Source organism: Bos taurus, chromosome 4 (genome assembly GCF_002263795.3).
Source record: "Bos taurus isolate L1 Dominette 01449 registration number 42190680 breed Hereford chromosome 4, ARS-UCD2.0, whole genome shotgun sequence".
Classification (NCBI taxonomy): domain Eukaryota; kingdom Metazoa; phylum Chordata; class Mammalia; order Artiodactyla; family Bovidae; genus Bos; species Bos taurus.
In genome coordinates this window covers 92,062,570-92,088,802 of record NC_037331.1, presented here as the reverse complement: position 1 = coordinate 92,088,802, position 26,233 = coordinate 92,062,570, and the positions used below count along the sequence as shown (strand labels likewise).

The 26,233-nt window shown below is 42.1% G+C and overlaps 1 protein-coding gene across 1 annotated transcript in view; it reads right to left on the bottom strand.

The window, feature by feature from the left end:
- The window catches only part of SND1 (staphylococcal nuclease and tudor domain containing 1), a 422,171-nt gene that overhangs the window by 207,310 nt on the left and 188,628 nt on the right, over window positions 1-26,233 (bottom strand).

The following is a 26,233-nucleotide window of genomic DNA, read 5'->3' as shown; positions in this document are numbered from 1 at the left end:
GCAAAATATATGAAAGATAAATTTCTAAAAGTTAAGAAAATATGTATCTATGTCTTTACAAAGATACTACTAATATTCAGATACATGGATTAGAGGTGATGGTAAGCATGAATGAACAATGTAAATCTGAAATGGGCCTATTGTTAGTAAATCTTCTAGTTTAAGTTCCTAAACAAAAATGAAATAATTCATTTTCGTAATGGAAAAAACAGACCAGAGGCACTAAACTGCTTAGCAGTTAAAAGAATTTCGTATCATTAGGTACCCCAAACATGTTCAATTTTAGCTTATTGTTTGTCTGTGCTCCAAAATATACAAAGAGGAAACCAACTTTCTAAAAGAGACACTCAGTAGAGCACAGTTAATTTTAAAAAGGAGTATCTAATTATCACATCTCACATCAACACTTTAATAAGGAAAAAATCCTCATCTAAGTTATGAAAAAGTGAGTGAAGAAACTGAATAACACAGGAAAAGATGAATATCGTAAAACAAAAATGTTAAGAATGAATGTTTATCCAATTCTCCCTCATCCAACAAAGACACATTACACACGGCATTTATATTTATTTTCAATAGTGAAAGCCACTTAATGTTTCCCACTTCCTCCCTCCAAAGAGAGCAATTATGAGCTCGTTTCATAAAGAACCCATGGCACAGAGCTGTGATTCAAGCCAGAGGACCTGGGTTCCTACCCAGCTCTCTGGCCATTGAAACTCTTGTAAAGGAGCTAAGCCTGCACCAGTTTCCATATCTATAAAATGAGAAGGTAGATCTAAATGCTCTATGAAATATGTTTCAGCTCAGAGACATTCTAATGTCATTTTTAAAGGGAGCTAGGTTTTACTTATCGATAGTCTTACATATCTTTATACAGCAATAACTGATAATATTCAAAGCCAACTAGATTATGTGTCATTTCAGTAAGTATTAAACAGAACCTGCCTGCCAACACAGGAGATGTAAGAGATTAGGGTTTGATCCCTGGGTTGGGAAGATCCCCTGGAGGAAGAAAATGGCAACCCACTTCAGTATTCTTGCCTGGAGAACCCCATGGACAGAGCAGCCTGGTGGGCTATAGTCCATAAGGTCGCAGAGTCGGACACAACTCACAGGCTTCATTTGTTATAATCACAGAGCTTAGAGCTGAAAAGTCCAATTTCCTCATCTTACAGGTGGCTACTCTGAGAACTAAGGCATTAAATATCACTTAGTGACTGAACTGCCCTAGAACTCAGGTCTCAAGTCCTTCCATCTAGTCAGCCTGCCTCCAGTTTCCATATACAGATTAGAAAAGCTATGGATACATGGAACAACTCAGAGGGACCTCAAGATGACAGAGGTGGAAAAAGATGAGTGGTTGTCACAGATGATGGGAGGGGAAAGGCTTAGGAGGAGTAGCACAAAGGAGATCTTTGTGATAACTGAAGAGCTGTCAGTCTTGACTATGGAGGCGGTTACATGAATCCACACACATGAGAAGAGACCTACATGCATGCTGTCCCAGGGCCAAACTTCCTGTCTGTGCTGTTGTTCGGTAATTGTGTAAGACATAACCACTGGGGGGAACTAGATAAAGGGTACCTGGGACGTACCCTTGTTTGAATCTATAATTACTTCAAAATCAAGTTTTTAAAAAGGGGGCTTCCCTGGTGGTCCAGTGGCTACAAGTCCACGCTCCCAATGCAGGGGGCCTGGATTTGGCAACTAGATCCCACATGCTGCAACGGAAGATTCTGCATGCCTCAACTAAGACCCGGCACAGCCAAATAAAAATAAATAAACGTTTAAAAAGAAATCTCATAATCTTTTTTTTTTTTGTCTTTTAAAGTTAAAAAGTTTTCAGATACCTCCAGCACTCCTCTGTTCAAAACTCCAAGTACTTTCAATGGCCCATGAAAACCTACATGGTCTCCTGCTGTGTCCCCCTCCCACCTTCCTGGATTATGTACTAGGAATTAAAGTCCAAAATATCTGTGACTTAGTATTCTAAATGCTGTGAATCTTGTAATTAAGCAAGCATAATGTCCTGAGGAAGGACATACACAGATGCTCAACTGGGGTCTTGGTCTACCTGGTTCGCAAAGGTAAAGTTTCACTAAGAAATCAACAGCTAAAGGGCAAGTAGGAGCTGGTGAGGGGAAATTATGTTCCCAGCACACTGAGCAAACTAACTTCAAGAATGATGTGTTCTGGGACTTCCCTGGTGGTGCAATGGTTGAGAATCTGTCCACCATATGTATACCGATGACTGATTCATGTTGACGCTTGGCAGAAACCAGCAAAATTCTGTAAAGCAATCAGCCTTCAATTAAAAAATAAATAAAAAGAATCTGTCTGCCAATGCAGGGGACGTGGGTTCGATCCCTGCTCAGGGAGGACTGCACGGGCCTAGGGGCATCTAAGACTGGGAGCCTGCAGCCTGTGTTCCAGAACAAGAGAAGCTACCACAATGAGAAGCCTGTGCGCCACAACTAGAGAGTATTCCCTGCTCAGAGCAATGAAGACCCAGCTCAGCCAAAAATAATAAAATTTAAGAAGAATGGAATCACTGACTCAATGGACATGAATCTGTGCAAACTCTGGGAGACAGTGATGAACAGACAGGGAAGTCTGGTGTGCTGCAGTCCAGGGGTTGCAAAGGATCAGACATGACTGAGCGACTGAACAGCAACAATAACAAAAAAGAATAGTGTTCTGTTTTTATTAATTTATTATTATTTTTACAGAAATGGAAGAGAGCCAGGGCATATTAAATACAAACATGGAGAGGAAGGCTAGGGTCAGTTCATGGGTTTCTATTAATCCAAAAGCCTGTGGGATGATTAATGAAGACTTGAAACAGGAGACCAGATTTGTTTCAGAAAGCAAACTGCAACAGCTGTGTGCAAAATGGATCAGAAGGGATTCAGACTAGAAACAGGAAGGCCGGTAGGAAGACTGACAGCATCAACCAGGCAGTGAGGAGAGAAAGGCTGAAATGAACTTGAGATATACCTGTAGGCAATCAGGTATAGAGACAGGTGATAAAGATGACATTTTGATTTGCAGCATAAAAGGCTAAGTAAAAGGTGGCACCACCAATCAAGATGTGATCATTTGAGTAAAGCAGCAGCTTTTCAAGGGGAGATTGTGAGCTCCATTTCAGTCATACTGAACTTCAGTAAAAGGTGATGTCCATCCAGTCAAAAGCTGGATATATTGGTGGAGAGCCTGGTAGGAAGAACTGGGCTAGAGACACAGATTTCAGGTAGATTAGCAACATCTACCTGCAAACTGAAGCCAGGTGATGAAATGAGACAACCAGGGAGACTGAGCAGAGGTAGGAAGAGGGTCAAGGGTAGAGGCTTAAGAAGCACAAATATTTAAGTAGCTCTAAAGCAGATTGAAAAGCAGAGACATTACTTTGCCAACAAAGGTCCATCTAGTCAGGGCTACGGTTTTTCCGGTGATCATGTAGAGATGTGAGAGTTGGACTGTGAAGAAGGCTGAGCGCCGAAGAATTGATGCTTTTGAACTGTGGTGTTGAAGACTCGTGAGAGTCCCTTGGACTGCAAGGAGATCCAACCAGTCCATTCTGAAGGAGATCAGCCCTGGGATTTCTTTGGAAGGAATGATGCTAAAGCTGAAACTCCAGTACTTTGGCCACCTGGTGTGAAGAGCTGACTCATTGGAAAAGACTCTGATGCTTGGAGGGATTGGGGGTAGGAGGAGAAGGGGATGAGAGAGGATGAGATGGCTGGATGGCATCACTGACTCGATGGACGTGAGTCTGATTGAACTCTGGGAGTTGGTGATGGACAGGGAGGCCTGGCGTGCTGCGATTCCTGGGGTCGCAAAGAGTCAGACACGACTGAGCGACTGAACTAAAAGCAGACAGGGAACAAGTAATCAGAATCGTAGAAAGAAATTCAGTCAAGTCTGGTGTACTGAAAAGGAGGGGGAAAAGTCCGAACGAGATTGTGATGTTTTAAATACTAGAGAGAGAGCACATAAAAGACTGAGAAGTGTCTTTGAGGGAAGCACTGGTGTTCTAGGGAGGTTCAGTTCAACGATGTGGAGGAGCCAAAGCCAGATGGTAAAGAATGCATAGCAAATGGACACAGAGTTAAAATTGCTTTTAACTCAATTAATTTGGCTATGAAGACAAGGGAAGAATAAGAAAAGCAGATTGTAGTAAGAGAAGACTAAAGAGACATTTTTAAGAATTGCTTTTAAAAGGGAAGGGTAGGGGGACTGAATGGCACAAAATCCTTAGACCAAAAGAAAGAATTCAGGGCACATGGGTAGAAAAATGAGTTTGGAAAGAAAGAGGGTGAAATCTTGCGGAGATGGGAAAGGGGAAGATAAGAAAGCAAGCAGGAGGAAGACAAGTTTGGGGTTCAGAGACTAAGGAATTAAAGGCACTTTCCTGATAAGCCGGTATCTTCTCCAGAAAACAGATGAGTTTGTATGCTGAAAGTGAGAGAGAATGAGGTAGGGGGCTTGACTGAAGACGCTTGTTAAAATCTACAATGGCTGTTTGTAGTGAATTAACAGCATAAAGACAGCATTTAAAATTAATCCAGCTGTATTATGCAGGAAGAAATGGGAGAGCAGAAACTCTGCTGTTAGAAAGGCATCTCTAGAAGGCTATTGTGTTTATATAGATTCAAGTTGTTGATTGCACGGAGCAGAGCAACAGCAAGAGAAATAGGAAAGAACTGATTAGGTGATGATTTAGTAAAATTCCCTTATCACCAAATTGCTTTCTCCCAAAACTCCATGGGTCACCAAGGCAGGACCAAACATTGTTAATTTCAGCTCTTGGTGGGAACTAAAGCTATGGGTGGCTGGTCCCTGACTTTTAGGCTTCCCAGTCCAGGATGGCTGTACCACTTCTTATAAAACACTCAGTGAACCACTGAATCTGAATGACCTTGCCGATTTAAAGCACACCTGTAACCAACTACATCCTGTATGAGCGGTGATCACCTCTGATTAATAAGCTATACAGGTGACTCTGGGATACAGATGAGTATGAAAGCGAGTTTTAAAATCAGCATTAGTGTTAAACATGTTGGCGCTGAAATGAGACTAGGACATAACAAATGGAAATGAGAAGCAGGTACGTGGTTAAGTTGGGAGTAGGAACAGGCAATGAGAAATAAAAAGTGGATAACCATTAGCACAGAGAGGATAGGTGAAGCTATGAATTAACAAAACACCAAAGAGAAATCATTTACAGACAGAAAATAGCAGGATCAAGGCAACTGTTGGACAAGATGAAGCCAGAGGGCTTAATTAAAGCTTGTTTGTTTTAAGTGTTTTATCAAGGCAAGATGGGGCATTTACAGTACTTGGCATGTCATCTCTGAAGTTCAATTATGAAGACTGATGATCAGCAATGTTTTTGATAATCTGTATGGCATCTTTTCTCTCAAGAAATATGACATAGTAATGCTTTGAGACATATTTACTTAACCTACTTCCAATATTGATCTTCCCAAATTAACTACATGGAAAGAAATCATTTCAAGTTCTTTACATTATAGAAAAGAGCAAAGAGGTCTGGCCAAGAATATGTAAACTAGAGAGAAATACAAGAACTCAGCACATGTGCAGAGGGACACACCAATGCAATCACCAGTAGCGTTTCTCTCTCAATGGAATTCCTGCCTGTCTGCTGATCTGGGTGCAAGCTAATTTCCCCCATGGTGAAAACTGCTGTTGAGAGGCAGAACTCTCCACCATCTGTTACTGAGAATTAGCATAATGATGGATTATCTAATCCCTTACATTTAACAGATACAAGTGGTGCTCTTACAACGCCAGTTTTGTTCACATCCTCATTCACGTGGCCTATCCCCACCCCTTATATAAAAATTGATCCTCCCACCCTGCAGGTGATGAAGCTGGTCCGGATTTTACCCCCAATCTTGCCTAAGAGTCCAGGTGCTTTTCCATGAGAAGCTGTGCTAACCCATTTTATTCAGGAGTGAGAATGCAGCTGTTTTTCCAGATGCAGCTAAAAAAGAAAGAAAAATTGTCACTAGGAGACCAGCAAAATGACTCATGCGGGCAGCACCTTCCTTCATAAATGAGACCCGGTTGAGAACTTCAACTAAGACAAAGCCAAGGTTAAGTCAGCGCTGATCTGGTGAGAGTGACAGATGGAAGAAAAAGAAACCAAGAAATTAAGTGGATAGCACAGTAAAAGACTGCTGTTCTCCAGGTTCAAGTGTGCCAAATAGCAAGACTTAGGAAGCATTAAAGAATGAGAATCGGACTTCCAGAAAAAACAAGGACATGCTTATAGGATCAAATACCCAGGAGAGAACATTCAGCGAGGAGTGGCAGGGAGAGAACTGTACTGTCATCAGTGACCAGCAAAGCCACAGTTCAATCAGACAGAAGTGAAATTTAAGAGACTGTATGCTGCTGCTGCTGCGTCATTTCAGTCGTGTCCGACTCTGTGCGACCCCATAGACGGCAGACCACCAGGCTCCCCCGTCCCTGGGATTCTCCAGGCAAGAACACTGGAGTGGGTTGCCATTTCCTTCTCCAATGCATGAAAGTGAAAAGTGAAAGTGGAGTCACTCAGTTGTGTCCGACTCTTAGCGACCCCATGGACTGCAGCCTACCAGGCTCCTCCGTCCATGGGATTTTCCAGGCAAGAGTACTGGAGTGGGGTGCCATTGCCTTCTCCGAAGAGACTGTATAGAAAACAATTTTCAAATACAGCCACTTCCACATAATCTGAGTCTTGGTAAAAGTCAAGAGAAAACGTTTCAAGAAAATGTACTTGCACTTAACGTGATACCAGGGCTGCTTTTGATGGGGAAGGGGGGTCGGGTGGGGGATTGTGCATCTTTATCAAGTTTCTGGATATAAGTGAAATTGTTTATCCATAACTTATTAAATCTAGAAGTATTGTTTTGGTTGAAACCCTACTCTTTACTCCCTTAATACTCTGCACAAAGGTATTTAATATTGTAATGTACACTATCATTACAGACAATTCTGAGCTAGTTCTCTCTCATCTTACCCATCTCACTTTTTCAACATGCTCTATGCCTTCAGAAAGTCTTCCTGCATTTTCATAATATTCAGATGTCTGGGTTTACTGTTGTTCTAGAAGTATCTGTTCATATCTCCATAGCATAGGGGATGTAAACTCAAGGTCTGTCTATATGATTAAAGTTGCACTGGAACACAGCCACGTCCAATTGTCTGCATACTGTCTGGCTGCCTTAGGATTACCAAGGTAGAGCTGAATAGTTTCCACACAGAGCACACAGCCATCAAAGCTGAAATATTAGTATCCAGTCCTTTACAGGAAAAAAAAAAAAAAATCTGTCTCTCCTGCCTCATAGCACCGCTTTTTAAAGTGACCTTTTAAGAGGGTAATTCCTGTGACACTCGGCTCTCACAGTTAGGGGGTCATAGACACTGTAATAATTGCTTCATTCATGTTAAAAAAAAGTACTGGTTCCTTTTTAATAATGCTGCCATGTGACCTTCATGCCATTGCAGCTGGCTAACCAACGTGCTCCAAATAAACTGAGCCTCTGTGAAGACTCCAAGTATAAGGCGACATCCTCTCTCCTGAGCAGCAATTTGTGGGGAGAAGAACCTGGCATCTACTCTTGGTATTCAGTCTGCCCACAAGATTCTACCATAAATAAACCAGCCCGTCTCTTCGAAAGAGCATCCCCGACACTTCCATCAAGAGTGAGGAGAGCCACCAACAGGGGCACCTGTACTTTCAACAGCAGCAGGAGGTGGGGAGAGGCGCTGTGGAGATGTAAGGTCACTTCACGAAGCTCTTGTGAGGAATAAATAAATGACAACACTGAGGCTCTGCCTGCACATGGTGAGCTCCGCACCTGCTGGGGATCACTCTGGTTGCTGTTATCTGCAACAGTGGCCTAGTTCTGCCACTCCTCCTGAACTCAGACATCTTGCTTATAAAACGAGGGAGGTGCACTAGATAGCCTTCTGGTTTTTTTTGGCTGTGGCATGTGGGATCCTAGTTCCCTGACCAGGGATCGAACCTGTGACTCCTGCAGTGGAGGCACAGAGTCTTAAGCACTGGACCATCAGGGAATTTCTGGACTAGACAGTCTTGAACTGCAAAATTCTGGGGCTTTACTAGAAGAAAAAAAGGGAAAAAAAAAAAAAAGGATCGATGTTAAGGTTACATGTACCTTATCATGTTAAGGTACATGATGCTTTCCTTAAAGAAGCATCTTTGAGGAAATACTGAAAAGGTGAGGCTTACTTCTCCAACCCAGAGACCTGTCTAGTGGATAAAGCCACCAGTACAGGCTCCCGCTCCAAACCCGGCTGTCCTGAAAGGAGGTCACCCTGGGCTGATAGAGATGTCGCGTTCACCTCGTGGGCAGCGGCGCGTGGCCTGGGAGAGCGCCCACCCAGCTGCAGCCTCTCCATCACACGCACCCGCTGCAGTGGCAAGATTCATGGCTCCCGCAACGGGCCAGTGTTATCCAATATGCATGAAATCTAAGTTTTCATCATTTCCACTGGTCAAAGGCCAGCGGGTGTTAAATCCCAGAATACCAGGATTAATGAAGGAGTCATTAAAAACTCAGCATTAAATCACTTCTGTAGCCAATGCCGAGAGTGATGTCTGTAATACATTACAAGGCTGATTAGAAAGAAACAAGTTCCAATTTAGAAATGAATTATCAGATTTTTTAAAAACTGGTTGGAGAGCTATCCCAGCAATTTTGTTATTACACGGGAGACAGAGGGGGTGACATATAAGTTATGTCATAAATGGGAAATCACCATCTCCTGAAATCACATGGAACAAAAATCAGGAGTGAATAAAATCCTTAAGACCTAAACAAGAGGGAGAAGAGATTCCAGATACCCTGGCCAGATTTCATTCTTTAACTGTCTTAGTTTTTCTTGGGAGGCTCTGGGCTGCGATGCTGCTATTGCTTTGTGCCCTGGAAACAAGTTTACTCTAGAGAAGTTTTAGGACAATCCCAGTCTGCTGTGGGCTTCCCAGGTGGCTTAGTGGTAAAGAATCTGCCTGCCAATACAGGAGACTTAGGTCCAATCCCAGAGTCAGGAAGATCCCCTGGAGGAAGAAATGGCTACCTATATTCTTGCCTGGAAAATCCTATGGACAGAGGGATTTTGTGGGCTGCAATCCATGGGGCTGCAAAGAGTCACATAGGACTGAAGCGACTTCGTACACATGATTTCATTCTCCAGTCTGCTGTCAATCCCACTGTCCCGGACTCTAGGCAAAGTGAACTCATTCTTCAGCTCATGCTTCTTGGAGCTGCCATAAAAAAGTATACCTTCCAGAAAAAGATTACTCAGCTATGAAAATGGAAGGTAAACTGTGCAGAGGGCTGGCTAGGGAGAGGAAGGAAGATGAGCGCTGACCCTAAGGAGTGCTCTAATCCACAATGAACACTGTCTTACTGCTGAACATTATCAGTGTCAAAAAGGAAGCCCTCAACTAATGCTGTAAGGATCTAAAGAGGAAAAACAGAATGGGCATGGTACAAACTATATACTCCAATTTTCCTGAGTTTCTGATGGGAAAAACACAGCCTCCAGGGACTTCTATTTACTTTTTATGGATCTGTCCTGGGACATTGCATTTACAAGAAAAACACATACCACCCAAGTTCTACTCAAGCTCAGGCTGAGATTCTAAGCCACACCCACTCAAACACAATGCAGAACAAGGTATGGAAAACTGCCAATTCAAACTATCTAACCGCTCAAAAACAAATACATTGACTCTTTCCTCTCTGCCAACCAAACCAAATTTGGAAAACAAGTCTTCCAAGGTTAAGAACAGACTCAAACATTTGTGTGTTATAAGCAGGGGGCAATATTCAAAATATTTAACATTACAGTATGGGCTAGTTTGTTATACAAGTGAATATTGGCTGAGTACAAGCCCTGTTTATAAATAATAAGGCGTGAAGGAAAACAGTCAGGGTCATAAATGGGGTTACATCTGGAAGGGCAACAACAGAAACAGCAAATCACTTGAGGATATTAGTTTGGATTAAATGTAGCCAAATCATTATGCCTCAGTCATCTAAATACACGTTATTAATTTCAGATACGTCAGTCTACTGCCCAAAATAGAACACAGTCAACTCTACTTTCTTTTGTTCCCCAAAGTATTTAAAAGACACAGTTTTGGTTAGGTATCAACAGTATCACCACCAACAAAAGACACTAACACCTTTTACTGCCTAAGAATTCCTGTTAAGGAGAAAATTTTAAAACAATACAACAGCCACCAAGCAGAGAACAACCTCTGAATTGGATAATTAAAGATAGATGTAAAAGGAGTATTAGAAGTCTAATCACCTCACAATATTGTATATTGTTCCCACGGTAAACAGTTTAAGGTCATGTGAGCTGCGGTCAAGAATCTGCCTGCAATGCAGAAGCTGAAGGAGACCCAGGTTTGATCCCTGGGTAGGGAAGATTCCCTGGAGGAGGAAACAGCAACCCACTCTAGTATTCTTGCCTAGAAAACTCCAAGGACAGAGGAGCCTGGAGGGCTATAGTCCATAGGGTCACATAAGAGTCAGACACAACTGAGTGACTAAGCACCACAGCAGCTAGTAGCAATGAAAGCGCTCAGTCAGTCAGCAGTCATCACTAGGAGGTGACTGTCTGATGTCGCAAATCCACAGACTTCCAAGGAAACCCAGCGTTAATGATCTAGAGGCTGAGCAGGGAGGACTACACAAGAAGACAAATTCACACCAAGACTTAAAGCCAAGATTTTAACACTCTCTGTTAAACTTCTGTTAGGAACCCGAGGACAAGTTTAAAGGAATTTTGCATTACTAAGAAAAGGTACATGAAGGAGGCATAATATTCACAATACTGCTTATGCCACTTTCTCCTTCAGAAAAGGCAAGATTAGGGCCTTAGGAAAAGAGAGTGAATGACTTGCCAAGGTCACTCAATAAGCTGGAGGCAGAGCTAGAAATAACCATCATCCCCTTCGACCCAACGTTATTCTGCCATTCTGCACTGTTTGGAAGCAGAGCTGGTATAAGAGAAATTAATGGAGGGAAAAGGCTGAGCTTAGGGAGTGAAAGTGAACTGAGAAAACACTCACTTGTGATGTCATTTTTATTCTTCCTATTACCTGTATCTACAACTTAGCTGAGAGTAGAGGAGAATGCTGGTTTTGGAAACTTCTATTTCCTCTGGCCTTCCTTTCCTAGAGCTTATTAGTACTGGTGGCACATTTGAATCACCACTCAGGATACCCATTCCAGGCCAAGAAAACCAGCATCTCTAGGGAAAAATTGGTATTTTTAAGACAATAAATATTAGTACCTGGTTTTTAAAATATAGGATACCATTATTTTTTAAGAGTCCCAAGTGGTTCAATTATGCAGTTTTGTGAAAAACAGCCCAGACAACTAATAGAGTCTTCTTTTCAAGAATTCAAGAGGCCAAGGATGATGGAATGCAGCTTAAGGCCCCCAGATTCATAAAGTGTCATGCGTCAAAGGTCCTGACATTTCGCAAAGATACAGAATCTAAGAACTGTGGGTACAGAGCAGACCAAATTTTGGAACTGGTTCAGGAACGGCAAAGGCATTCCTATTGGCTCCATTTAGGTCGCAGGAAGACAAGGTATTGGCTGTGGGAAAACCCCGGGAGAAGATTCCTCGAGTTTGTCCCTTTAGGGCAGAGCTGCTAGTCACTGTGCTGCATTTTGTAGGCAGCTGTGATGACAAGAGCCCCCCGTCCAACACGTAGGCACCACTTGAGGAGGGGGAGTTCTCTGCTTCTCAGGGGAATAGAGGACAAATAAGCAAACGTGTGGCCATTATGACAAAACCAGGCCTACGTATCCAGTTTATTATTAGCCTGACATTAACCACCACTTAAAAACAAAACAAAACCACCCGCCCACACAAACATGCACCCAAGACAGAAAATTACATAATGGCATTGGGAATGATCGGCTCCGACAGCGCGAGGAGAACGAGCCAAATCGCAAGGTCCAGTAAAGACCAAAATGGCAACGGGGAAAACCTTTCTCAAATCCTCTGTAGGTTTTTTTTTTTTTCAGCATTTGCTGATATATATTGAAAATGCTTTGTTTAGAGGAAGGATTTCAAAATAATAACCTAGATTCTGGAGGGCTGCTACAAGAAAAACCTAGCCACTGGTAACTGGAAGAATAACTATCTTCTTCTAGATAATTTAGAAGAAAAACTGTTCTGGCACAGGTGCCTTCTCAGGGTGGAGGCTCAAGGGAAGTTTTTTCAAATGGGTCAAGAAGGAAAAATGGGCCGAGTAAGAATTCTACTAACGGCTCCGTTATGGTTTATGGCCCATAACCCAGCCAGCTGGCACCTCACGAACAGGCAAATCCTGTTTGTTCCCCGGAATCCATTAGCAACTGGACCAAGCCCAACGTCAGTGTGGACAAGGTCTAGGATGTGGGAGCGGCTTTCACTTTCACTGCATAAACAAAGCACACAGCTGCGGTGGGTGAGTGCTCTAGAAATGAGTTTCCACCTCTGCAACCAAGTCTGAACAAAAATGCTTTCAGGTGGTCAATGTTTTCCTAAGGAGCAGAAGACAAACTGTTTTAACTTAATGATTCTTCATTTTAATAGAAGCAACACATGAACCCAGCACCACAATCAGGGTTTCAAGGTTTCCTTTTCTTCTCTCCCCTTGGGGGGAACATGGGATTATTTTGGTTCCCAACTTTGAAATACAGTAAACCACTCCGGAGCCTCTGTGATCAAGACTCACTTAAATGGTCTGATTGCTCTGCAGCCACAGGCCGTGGTGCTGCTGCTGCTGCTGCTGCTAAGTCGCTTCAGTCGTGTCCGACTCTGTGTGACCCCAAAGACGGCAGCCCACCAGGCTCCCCCGTCCCTGGGATTCTCCAGGCAAGAACACTGGAGTGGGTTGCCATTTCCTTCTCCAATGCATGAAAGTGAAAAAATAAAGCGAAGTCGCTCAGTCGTGTCGGACTCCTAGCGACCCCATGGACTGCAGCCCTCCAGGCTCCTCCGTCCATGGCATTTTCCAGGCAAGAGTACTAGAGTGGGGTGCCACTGCCTTCTCCGACAGGCCGTGCAGTGACATACAATAGAACACAGTTTCAAAGACAGGTTTCTGAGAAAATGGTGACAAGCGTTTGAGTGATTTACATAGATGCCTCCTACTTTAAAGAAAAAGAAAGGTGATTTTGTAGTCAGTATGAAAGTGGTTTTGTTTTGGGAGGAGGCGAGATGGTATAAGAACAATAATATAATTAATTCCCCTTGTTAATGACCTGATACATGATGGTTTCTAAATCACAATTTGAACACAATAGAAGCTCACGTTAAGGCAATAGTTAGCTGAATCACAGCTGTTATGTAAACAGATATATCAGAAAGCCAAAAGGCTCGATGGAAAACGGACACTGGAAACTTGATGCAAGGCAGTCTCAAGTTTCCTTTGGCCCTTAGGAAGCTCATGCCATTAAATGTTTCCAAATTCTACCACGCGTGCTGACCTCCAAGGTCCAGGTATTTGTTAAATCCCTCCATGTTCAACTTGTTGTGAACACAATGATGGCACAAAACTTAAAAAAGGCATCACAGCAGAGATGTGGATCCCTAGAAGATCTACAAAGGGAACTTCCCTGGAGATCCAGAGGTTAGGACTCCCCACTTTCTCTGCTCAGGGCCCAGGTTCAATCCCTGGTAGGGAACGAAGATTCTGCAGCTCTCCCCCAACCCCCCCTGCAATACACAGAATCTGACTTTCAGTAAGATTTTAAATATAGGGATAGGGAATAGCAGCATCTCCTAAAACACTTAGTCAATCACCCTCTGCCTTTAAAACAACTCATATAGACAGATAGGAAATAAATAGGTAACTAAATATGTATACGAAGCAAGTAAACACAGGGAGTCCGCTCCGTAGCAACACCACTTGGTTTGAAAGATTATTCAATAAATTGCTTTTACTAAGGAATATATATTGTCCTTACCCAATGGTAAGTGCATGTTAAACTCCCTGATGCATTAAAAATTACTCATGAATATATTCTACTTCTTTTACAGTAGTACTTAGGTGAACATATTTACATTCACTGCTTAGAGGAAAAATGATATGATTTAGTGGCAATTGAAAAAAATGAAAAAAGAGAAGTCTAAAACCAAAGCATCTGCCACGGAACAATAAAAACAAACTAGTACAGGAGGCATCCCTGGTGGTTCAGTGGTTAAGACTCCTTACTCTCAGTGCACAGGGGGCAAGGGTTCAATCCCCGGTTGGGGAGCTAGGATCCTGCGTGCAGAGTGGCCCAGCCAAAACAACAAACAGACTAGGAAAGCAACACCTAATCATAATCCCATGGGTGATTTGTTGTTAAGCCTCTGAGCATGTAGCACATACTAGGCATTTTCTGTATCTTATTCAAGTACATCTGTGAGGTAGCAACATTATTAAGTAGGTGGGCTTGGCCAGGGGCAGGAGGGGGAACTGTGAAGAGGATGGAACATAAAAGCAGTCAGTAAAAGTCCTTTAAAAAAGGAAAAAGCTGAGTCAAACAGATGGCCAGAGACATAGGAGAGGTGAAAGACGGGACAAGAGAGACCACTAGGTCTGAAATTAGGCCAATGACCAGTTCAGAGTCCAGACTTAGGACTCATGGACGTATTCGATTGCTATGGCTTAGTCACTGTGCTAAACATATTAAATGCACTGATACATTTAATGCTCACAACAGCCCTCAGTTCAGTTTAGTCACTCAGTTGTGTCCAACTCTTTGCGATCCCATGAATTGTAGCACGCCAGGCCTCCCTGTCCATCACCAACTCCCGAAGTTCACTCAGACCCACGTCCATCGAGTCAGCGATGCCATCCAGCCATCTCATCCTCTGTCGTCCCCTTCTCCTCCTGCCCCCAATCCCTCCCAGGATCAGAGTCTTTTCCAATGAGTCAACTCTTTGCATGAGGTGGCCAAAGTACTGGAGTTTCAGCTTTAGTATCATTCCTTCCAAAGAAATCCCAGGGCTGATCTCCTTCAGAATGGACTGGTTGGATCTCCTTGCAGTCCAAGGGACTCTCAAGAGTCTTCTCCAACAGCCCTAGGAGTGTAGTATTATTATATAGAACTCACATAGGAAAAAACTATGACCAGCCCTAGGAGTGCAGTATTATTATATAGAATTCACATAGGAAAAAACTATGGCCCAAGACTGCATAGCTATCGAGGCATAGAGCCGAGTTTTTTTTTTTTTAATTAATTAATTTTAATTGGAGGCTAATTACTTTACAATATTGTAGTGGGTTCTGCCATACATTGACATGAATCAGCCACGCATAGAACCGAGTTTTAATCTCAATTGTGTTTACCTCCAAAGCCCACTTTAAAAAAATAGCTACAGAATCTTCAGATCCAGTAACAACTAGCCTTCATCCAACAATATGCCAAATGGTCAAAGTTTTCCTGTTCGAAATTACATCCTTAAAAAATAACCAGCACTCAAAAGGCACACCCTTCAAACAAGGATTATGTTAGCACAATTACATAATAAGTGATTCTTTCATATTTTTTAAACTTTTGAAAATGCTACTACAATTTGTATTACTTTAAAAAAGTCATTCAGTATGAACTGGAGCAAATCCCTGTGAAGTGGCATCACCATGGAAGATAAAAATCCATTCCTATTTCCATTACCACTGTGTACTGTGCTGGCCACAAGAACTGTATAGAGAAAGGGGCTGAGAAATGGCATTAAAAGACACAATTTGTGCTTTATTGGTAACCATGTCGAATGTCCCTTCTCCTCTTCACATCAATTTCATTCTCCAAAGGAAGAAAGAAAGAATGCATGAGGGGGGTTCAGAATGGCAGACTGAGAACTTATGTCCACATGACATTCTTTACAAGGTCCTGATGAAATGATGCAAGAGACATATACGCACAAGAATAAAACCCTAATGGTGCCAGAGAATAAGAATGTGAGTTAACAGCACATCAGAAAGTTTGCACAAATCCTGAAAGACAGAAAACAGATGGGATCAGACGGGTGACAAACCGGGGGCGCCTCCAGGGCTTCCCTGGTGGCGCAGACGATAAGGAATCTGCCTGCAATGTGGGAGGCCTGGGTTAATCCCTGGGCTGGGAAGATCCCCTGGAGGTGGGCAAGGCGACCCACTCCTGGATTCTTGCCCGGAGAAGGCCCGTGGACAGAGAAGCCAGGCGGACTACAGTTCATGGGTCTCAAAGAGTCGGACGCGACTGAGCAACTAAGCACAGCACATCAAGGGCTTTTACTGACACATACAAAGTACACAGTGAGTACGTTCTGGGCACATCATCCGAGCCATGGATCAGGAACAGCGTTCAGGAGAGCAGGGCCGGCCAGGCCGCCTCTTCCCCACCCATCTCTACAATGCTCACGGAGGTGCTAGGAGCAGAGAGCTTTGACCCTTGGTAAAAGGGAAATACCCTAACCAGCAAGCACTTGGCATTTTTTTCCAGCACATACTTGTTTGTGTGATCCTGATCAATTCATATACCACACAAGCACCAAAACTCCTAAACAAACAGGGTTATAGGTGGCCCCCTTAAACGCTATGGAACTTTACAGCCTAAGCACCAGCAAAAACAACGCTAATAAAAATGGCACACAATGGAAATCTCTACAGGCTGAGTAGTCTTGAACTCTGGGACTCTGATGCTACCTCTAGAGGAGGGACTATAGGGCTTTGTTTTCAGCAGAGACCATTTTAAAAGTATAGTTGGTTTACAATGTTGTGCCATCAATAGAGACCACTTTAATCAAAACAAAGCCTGAGGCAGAGTGTAGCCTTCTTCAGTGTGCTTGTCTGACTCTTTGCAACTCTACAGACTGGAGTCTGCCAGGCTCCTCTATTCATGAGATTTCCTAGGCAAGAATATGGGGACGGGTTGCCACTTCCTCCTCCAGGGGATCTTCCTGACTTCGGGATCGAACCCATGTCTCCTGCATTGGCAGGTGTATTCTCAAGCACTGAGCCACCTGGGAAGCCCAGTTTTCTTCATTAATCCACTGTTTGAATACTGGCAAAAGTGTCTTCACAGCTTTTCCGACCTCACTGACAGGGTGCTACTGAGCTAAACATAGTGAAAAGCATAAAGGTTCTTGAAGCCACTAAAGCACTCACGACTTAAATTAAAGGAAGTTCCTACTGTAAACGTCTCAACTTCACACTGAAGTTTTTCTTAAGTCTTTATACCTTCTAAAGCTCTCCCTTTAAATGTAAGAGTTTATCCCTTACCCTTTCAATATTTCAATGTATTTGGGAATGTCGCTTACAAACCAACATGACTTCCACTTTATATCCAATGCGTTTCCCCAAATTGTCAATGTCATACAAGATAATTCACTTCAAAGAAACATATGTCCTAGTAGAACAGAGGGCAGGTGATTTAGATGGATTGTGTGGCCTGAAAGTAAAGCCGAGGCATAACATTTAGAGAGAGGTGGCTGAACACAGCACAGACCCACCCTATCTCTGCTCCCCACCCCTCAAACTTATAGGCCAGGAAAATACACTAAGGCTCCCTAACAGGTGATGAAAGCCCCCAAGCTTTGACAGTCTCGGTGGGGTCTGCAATCTGCCTGCTTCCTCTGTGTTCCAGCTCCACTTTCAGGCACCATATAAGGAAGTCTCCCTCTGATACTTTCTGCTCTCCTATGACTTTTTTATGACAGAGATGTCTGCGAGACACAAACAACTGCAGAGGAACAGCTGTGCCAACTCCAACTTGGTCCTTCCTTCATAAATATAGGTCAAGGTTCACACAATGCTTGAGGACTTAAGAAAGTAAAAGAACAAAGTAAAGAACATTTAGTCATGGGGGAAAGCTGGAAGAGGTGTTTAATTTTTAAATAAGATTCTCAGAGATAGAGAAAATATTATATTCATAGACTAAGAAGAGGATGCTATTAAAATAGAGTACTTAAAGAACAGAAAATTTAAATGTGAGTGCTGCAATTAAAAAGTAAAATGGGTTTGATTAAGAGACTAGTATGTAAATTTCATGGGATACAAATCATTTCCATTTTAGAACAATGATATATTCCTGGTGCTTAGTACACACCAGGCACTCTCGAAATACTGAGTTTATGAATTAACAAGTAAGTATACGAATGAGTGAGATGAAGGAACAAGAGATGGTTACGAATGTAAATCAATCAACATACATGGCTGGCTGACTAAGCAAGAGGCAAAAATGAAGACATCTTGAACATAGAACAAAAATGCAAAGGAGGTCTTAAATATTTGGAAGAAAAGTCAGATATATGAAGCATAAGATACAATGTAGCAAAAGAGAGAAAGAAAATAATTCAAGAAGTAACAACAACAAAAAAAATGTTTTGGTGTTCAGAATGGAAAAGACAATTGAGTTCGAAGCAAAAAAAGACAGACATAGAAATATGTTGATAAAATTTCAGAAAACCAATTAATGGGAAACTGTAAGAACAATTCCAAAGCCAGGAGGAAAAAAAGTTACATTTAAAGAAAGAGAAATTGGATTTCTTAAAAACACTGTTGAAGCAACAGAGCACAATGCCTTCAAAGTTTTTAGGAAAACAATTTTCAAGCTACAATTTTATAATAACACTAACAAATAAGAATGTATGCAAAAATATTTAGACATTGCAGACATTCAGAAATTTGACCACCCAACACATGAGAAAAATCAAGGTTCTTCAACAAATGAGAGGAAAAACCACAAAAAGAATGACTTGAGATACAATGGCAACTGCATATAAAGAAATGTATATGAAGAAGGAAATACAGACACAGAATTAATGTATTGGGTGACAGTGTTACTGAGCAGATCTTTAACTAATTCAGCATTTCTCTTTGCATTTACAGGCAGAGTTCCTTTTCTACAGGACTAATCACTCTGTGTCTTTTGTTCCAACAGTAACACACAATTCTAACAGCTATGGAGATGGGAGACAGGTTTTAAATATTTATGATCAACTTACAAGCAAAGGTTAGAAGACAATTACACTGAAAGAGGAGAAACTGAATAAGCGCTATGCTGTGTGCTTTGTTGCTCAGTCACGTCCGCCTCTTTGTGACCCTTTGTACTGGAGCCCACCAGGCTCCTCTGTCCATGGGACTTTTCAGGCGAGAGTACTGGAGTAGGTTGCCCTTTCCTCCTCCAGGAGATCTCCCAACCCAGGGGTTGAACCCATGTCTCCTGTATCTCCTGCACTGCATGTGGATTTTTTATCCACTGAGTCATCGGGGAAGCCCATCTTGATAAAACCAAAAAATAAAACCTCTTTAAGAAGTATAACCACTATAATTTCCTAATCTTTCAGAGTGAGCAGTACAGAGATACTATGTAAAGTTACTCAGAAACAGAAACTGAACATTATAAGTTTACCACTGGTAAAACCCAGGCGGCGCAGTGTTAAAGAATCTGCCTGCCAATGTAGGAGATGCAAGAGATGTGGTTTCGATTCCTGTGTTGCGAAGATCCCCTGGAGTAGGAAATGGCATCCTGCTCCAGTATTCTTGCCAGGGAAATCCCATGGACAGAGGAGTCTGGCAGCTACAGTCCACAGGGTCGCAAAGAGACACACACAACTGAGCACACCCACACAAAACAAATATAACTAGGGGTTAAAGAGTAGAAATTACAGTGCAAATACTAAAACAAAGTAAAAACACATAGTTTAAAACTAAAAATTTTAAAATCTAGTAGTGTTAAGCAACCTCACTTTCACTTTTCACTTTCATGCACTAGAGAAGGAAATGGCAACCCACTTTAGCATGTTTGCCTGGAGAATCCCAGGGAGGGGAGCCTGGTGGGCCGCGATCTATGGAGTCCCACATGACTGACGTGACTTAGCAGTAGCAGCAGCAGCAACAGCAGTGTTAATTTATAGTTATAAGGATAACCATCCACAAAAGTGAGAAGCAGACTCTGTTAGGAAGTTAGTATTGGGTCCTTCCTCTGCCAAGTGAGGCAGGAATAAGATAAGCAGGTCTTTAGGAGCATGGAGAGAGAGGGGAGTCATAACAAACTGTCAGACTCGCAGAAGTCCATCAGCGCCGAGTGAGTCAGGAATGGGATATGAGGGGAAAAGGGCAAAGCGCCTGCAATGGGTAGTTGCTTGAGCATTTCATTTTGTCTACTGACAGGTTCAGTTATCGACTCAACTAAAAATAAAGATATAACAGGGATTATCTTTCATTTTAACCTGTTTCTGAGTGGTAAATTTGCTAAAAGTCCAAGGCAAGACCTGAATAGAGAAGAGCCTTTTCAGGTATTGTTTATATAAAGTCACTTATGTTTCTTAAAGTCAAAATCTAGCCAAGCAAAGATTTGCTGGGGGGCAGCAAAGTCAGTGAATATCCTTAAGGACTCTTGTTGTCTCAGACACCAGAGGCAAGAAGGTTCCCAAGAATGAAGTGTAGCCAGGAAGACGTAGCACAGGGAAATGCTCACGGCTATATTCCCAGTGCCTGACACACAGTAGGTGCTCAGCAAGTATCTGATGAATAACTGATAAGTTTACTGTTCATAGCAGACAGGAGCAGCAACTCGTCTCTTGTGGGGGACCAGACCCTCGCTGAGGTATTTTTAGGGCCCACAGAAATGAAATGGACAGCATTCCTACTTTTTCCAAACAGGGCCTTTAACGCATGATTTTGAACACCTTTATCCATCTCTCTAGGTACTCCAGAATGGTCCTCCCTGAGGATGAGCTCCTCTTATTTGGAGAAAAGCCTCATTTTCTCCCATGATACACTTTGGAAACTCCATGGTATACTTTGTGAAACCGATGAGGGAGTTTCCTGACGATCCGCTCAGTAAACACTGTCACCCAGTACTTGATATTCTACAACCAATGCTGAGGGGAAAAAAGTGAAAGAACACACATTGCTCAACAAAGGATCTGGCTGATTTATAAGAGCCAAGTGCTCCATTATGTAAAGCTTAATTGAACTTCCATATAGTGATGAGGGTAATACAAGAATCTGAAAGCATCAGGGCTTTAAAGCAAGCAAGAAAAAAAGGCTCAGCAGCATGATAGTCCCACATATAGATGGCTACAAAATGTAAGATCCAACTAAAATTGAAGTGTTCTCCTGACTCCCACCTGAACCCTTTGCAAAAACCAAGTTCCTTCTTATGGTGCTTTATGGGGCCATTCTCTTAAAATGATGACTATGCTCAAGCTAGCAGGAGACAGGTGAAATTATTTAACTATTCTTTCCAAAGTATTCTAAGCCAAATGACACAGATGCTTCCAGTGTCTTAAGGATGGTGAACAGGCATAATTCCATTACTCCACATGGCAGAAGTAGCACAATTATATAAATCAAGCAGCCTGTGAGGTTGAGAAAACAATCTAAGGTGCTCTTTTGAGAAGTGAAGGTTGGTTAAGTGTTTATGATTTAGGTGTTAGGGGGTTCAGGGGGAGGAGAAAAGGAATGGTTCTTCTGATGTCTTCTTTCTCCTTCAAAGTAGGAAAAGGATGGAGTAAGGGAGTCCACTAAAGTAGATGAACTGTAAGCAATAAATCTGTGCAGAGAAGAGGTGGCTACAACCCAGATGCTATCTCCTGGCTGAGACACTGACATTAATACTATGTCGGTTATTGAAAGAAGACCTCTTCAGGACACTGTGGGCCACTTGGTGAGGAAGAACACTAGGACTGAAATTGACTTCAGCTATGTTCAGCTAAGAAAACATTAGTATGCTTTAAGACACACCAATGTATTAAACTAGCTCAGACATTAGTATGTTTTAAGATTTGACTAGACAGCAAAAGCCTTACAGCTACAGAACTCAAGCCCGAAAAACTAAGGGTGGTATGACATGGCTTCCTACTATGGCTGAGAAAAACTGAACTAAGATTAGAAAAGAACTATTCTAGAAGGAGAAGATCTTAACCTCATGCTCAGTGACTAACAGGACAGCTGAGGAAGTATGCCTGCAAGCTGGAACCAGAATGAAAAAAAGCAAAAGAAGTCTGATTCCTTGTAAGTAATGGTCTGATTTAAATAAACATAAGAAAGGCAAACTATCTATGAAGAAGTCAAAGAGCCACAAAGGAAGTTCATAAAGATGGCTTCACACCTGCTAGATGACAGTCATTACAAAAGAGGTAACTAAGATGTCCCACAGCATCTCTGGTAGTAAGGACCCCACGCTGCATTAAGCTGGACAGTAGTACCTTTGAAGGGAGCAAAGCTTTGCAGTCAGGAGCAGAAGTTACAACAATGTTTTAAAAATCACTGTTATAAAACTCAAATCACCTCTCCCAAAAACTGACCTTGTGCAGAAAATAGGCATTTTCCAACTGCTCTTACTCCACACTTCCATCTCTGCCATCTTTCACTTCTCCAAAATGGAAAAATGTCTAATATTATTGTGAAATATTTTAACTTAATGAGAAGCAATGGGGCAATACCTCAGTGACACTGTACCTACTGGATACGTGACAATTTTCCATGGATAGTGGATGGGGTGGTGGTGATTATGAGTGTGCAGGTGTGAAGCTGGATCCCAAGTTAGGTGTCCCTTTATAAACGTGAACAAAAAACTTTTTTTTTTTTTTTGAAAACGTGATGTGTAAGCAGACATGGGCAATCAGCTAATAGATACTATGAATTTGCCAAACTGGAGCTCAAAGTAATTGTGAAGTCCAGCACAAGTAAAGGTCACCCCACAAAACTTGCTCTTCATGAAGGCTCTGGCAATAACGGAAGAATGAGATTTTAATCACTGAAGCTAATTACATAGAAGACTAAATCACAAGAAGAGTTATTTAAGTGTCTTAAATACAATAAAAAGTAATTAACAGGAAGCACCATCTTGACAGCTTCCTGTCACAGTCCAGGCCTAAAAGGATCAGCTAATTCCCAACCTGGGAGCCAGAGAATGAGAACAACTCAAAGTTTGATCTTTTAATTTTTTATTTAAACTGCTTTGATTAAAAGGTAACAACTCTCACCAACTTGAGTGAAGTTAATCAAGAAAAAAAAATTTAATCTATTAGAGGAATGATGAACCTCATTTTCATTCGTTCCCCAGAGGGCAAGAGAGGGGCCTCCCAAACGCCATGCAACTCGCCGCCGCTCCACACAGCAAAAGAAAGCATGGGAGGGCTGCCAGAGCCCTACTGAGGACAGGGCCAGTTCACACATTTGCGCATGTGAAATCCACTGAAAAACATCTCCTTTGAAATAACCCTCAAAGAGGCCATCTCATCTGCCTCTTCTTTCCCCTTCCCTGGAATGAGCAGTTGGAGAAGAGCTACTGGACAATCAGAGATTCACAGCTGATCCTGTGACGAAAGAGAAAGCCTCTAGACACTACAACGGCCAATATGAAGGGGTACCAGCCTACAGGTAATGACAGACATAGCACTCATCTTTTCTTAATTCTACTGCATCTCTCAACGTTGAACAAAGTCTAAAGCCTGTCACAAGAGACGTGGTGCATTACTAGACAAGCTCCCCCAGCAGCCTTTGCTTAACTGACCCGCACATTCTACGACCTCCTCAAAACCCACAGGCTGACACCAGTTAGTACCTGAGGTCTGCTCAAACACACCTGGGCACTTCTGTCCCAATCTGTTTCCGTCCCCGGATTTCTACTGGTCATTTTTATTATGTATCTCACTAAATATTGAAATATGAGTACAAACAGAATAAGCCTTTACAAAAACAAGTTGTTGCAAAAGGTTTAGTAAGAGGCGTGGCTTTTAAATGGCAACAAAATGTGCAAAAATTAGAGCAGGAAAAGTATGACAGAGGAGGGAGATGTAAATCACAAAGACCTAGGGTTCCGTAAGTAGTATTTTTAAGTCATCATTCCATAGAAGTTATTTAATCCACCAGGATATCACACATCAAAGATTTGGAGATGTAAGTACATTTTTATGTTAAAAATGGAATTAAAACATTTGGGATAAAAAGAATAAATCCTCTGCTCTAGACAATGCTTTCAAATAACTATTAAAATCAGGAAGCATTTGATATAATTCTGAATCTAAGCTGAGTATTTGGATATTGGTATCATTCATACCTCAACTTTCCCACAGTAGTATTGGAATGATTTAAGCAGAGAAAACTGAGGGAAAAATGAAAACAAAATCAAGGCCATAGGAAACTAAAGAGAAGCCTTGAGAAAGACCCAAACATCAGAAGCATGCTATCAGATACATTTTCTAGAGGCACCCTATCTTTGGCACGGGCTTCCCTGGTAGCTCAGATGGTAATGAATCTGCCTATGTGTGAGACCTGGGTTCAATTCCTAGGTTGGGCAGATCCCCTGGCGGAGAGCATGGCAACCCACTCCGGTATTCTTGCCTGGATAATCCCCATGGACAGAAGAGCCTGGTGGGCTACAGTCCACTGGTTCGCAAAGAGTCAGAAACGACTGAGCAACTAAGCACAGCACATTTTTGGCACAGACTTTCCAATAACCAAATAAACAGGGAAAACTACTGGATCAGATACAAGTTTTTTAATGTATATATTTATCAGATTAAAGCCAACTTGTAGCTCAGAAGAAACAGCTGTCCCAGGTTATGAGACATCTGCTACTGCTAAGTCACTTCAGTTGTGTCCGACTCTGTGTGACCCCATAGACGGCAGCCCACCAGGCTCCCCCGTCCCTGGGATTCTCCAGGCAAGAACACTGGAGTGGGTTGCCATTTCCTTCTCCAATGCAGAAAAGTGAAAAGTGAAAGGGAAGTCACTCAGTCATGTCTGACTCTTAGCGACCCCATGGACTACAGCCTACCAGATTCCTCCATCCATGGGATTTTCCAGACGAGAGTACTGGAGTGGGGTGCCATTGCCTTCTCTGATGAGACATCTAAGCACTCCCTATTTTATTTCATAAAGGGACACTGCAATATAATAAACAAATAACTCACATATTTATTGAACTCCTACGAACTACAGCACGGAATAAAAGAGACAATAATCCCTATCTTCAGGGAGCTTACTATCTAGTGAAGTTTGGTCTCAATGACATTAGGCTATCCTCACATTTCTCCCAATTACTGCCCAGTAATTTACTCAAGACAGTCGAGTTTAGTAGAAACAAATCCATGAGGAAACTCAGTGTATTTAACTCATTATGTTAAAAATGGAATTAAAACATTTGGGATAAAAACATAAATCCTCTGTTTTAGCCAATGTTATCAAAAAAAACTATTAAAATCAGGAGACTTTCAATATAATTTTAAAATCTAAGTTGAGTATTTGGATATTGGTATTATTCATACCTCAACTTTCCTACAGTAGTATTTGGAATGCCCTGAATAGCAGGGCACCCCAAGTACCCTGCCAGGCTGGTCTAATTCGAGGTAAGGACTTTGGTAAATCAAATACCATCTTATGACAACAGGGAGAGAGAAAGGTCAAGGTTAACTCCCTACAAGAACACTTTCAGAATATCTAATTTTAAGCAGCATAAATTTTGAAAATATACCTCAGTGGTAACCAAAAAAAAAAGTCCCTCCACTCTAATGGGCCATTAGATAAGCATGAATAGGAACCATCTGCCAAGAAGATGTGCGTTTTGACCACAGTGGTGTTGTCTTTACCACAGGTAGACAGGAGGAGCAGTTAGTTATTGGAGAGGACTCCTGTCTGTGGCAGCAAAAATCTTAAATCTGTCTAGGGGAATACTCACTTTCCGGCTCTCCACAGGAGGAAAGCATGTACTGAACTCCTAAGAACTGGTGACAAATTAGTAATAATCATTACTGCAAATTAGACAGATAGAAGAATGAGCAAAATATTTCCCAGTTTTCCCCATTCTGAAAACATTATCAAATTTCTTAAGAACCTGCTTCTAAAAATAACCCAACGCCTGTGATGGTGTTAAGATAATGACATCAAAATCCTATATTCAGTTCCTCTCGGCAAAAGTGAAGCCCCTGATTGCTGAGTGAACGTCAACAACATTGACAGGTACAGGAGTGGTAACAGCACCTAAAAATACTTATTTCCGAAGTGACAACAGGAAGGGGGCGGGGCGGGGAGCGGGGCAGTGCGGGTTTGGAATGTGGACGGGAGGAGCTCCTGTGTGGTAGGAGAGCTTCTGGAAAGCACATTAGCTACCATACCCTTCCTGTCAGAGACAGGCTATAGCTTAGAGAAAGGTGTTTCTCCCAATGGGCTCCATTGTACTTGCAATAAGACAATCCCTGTTTTG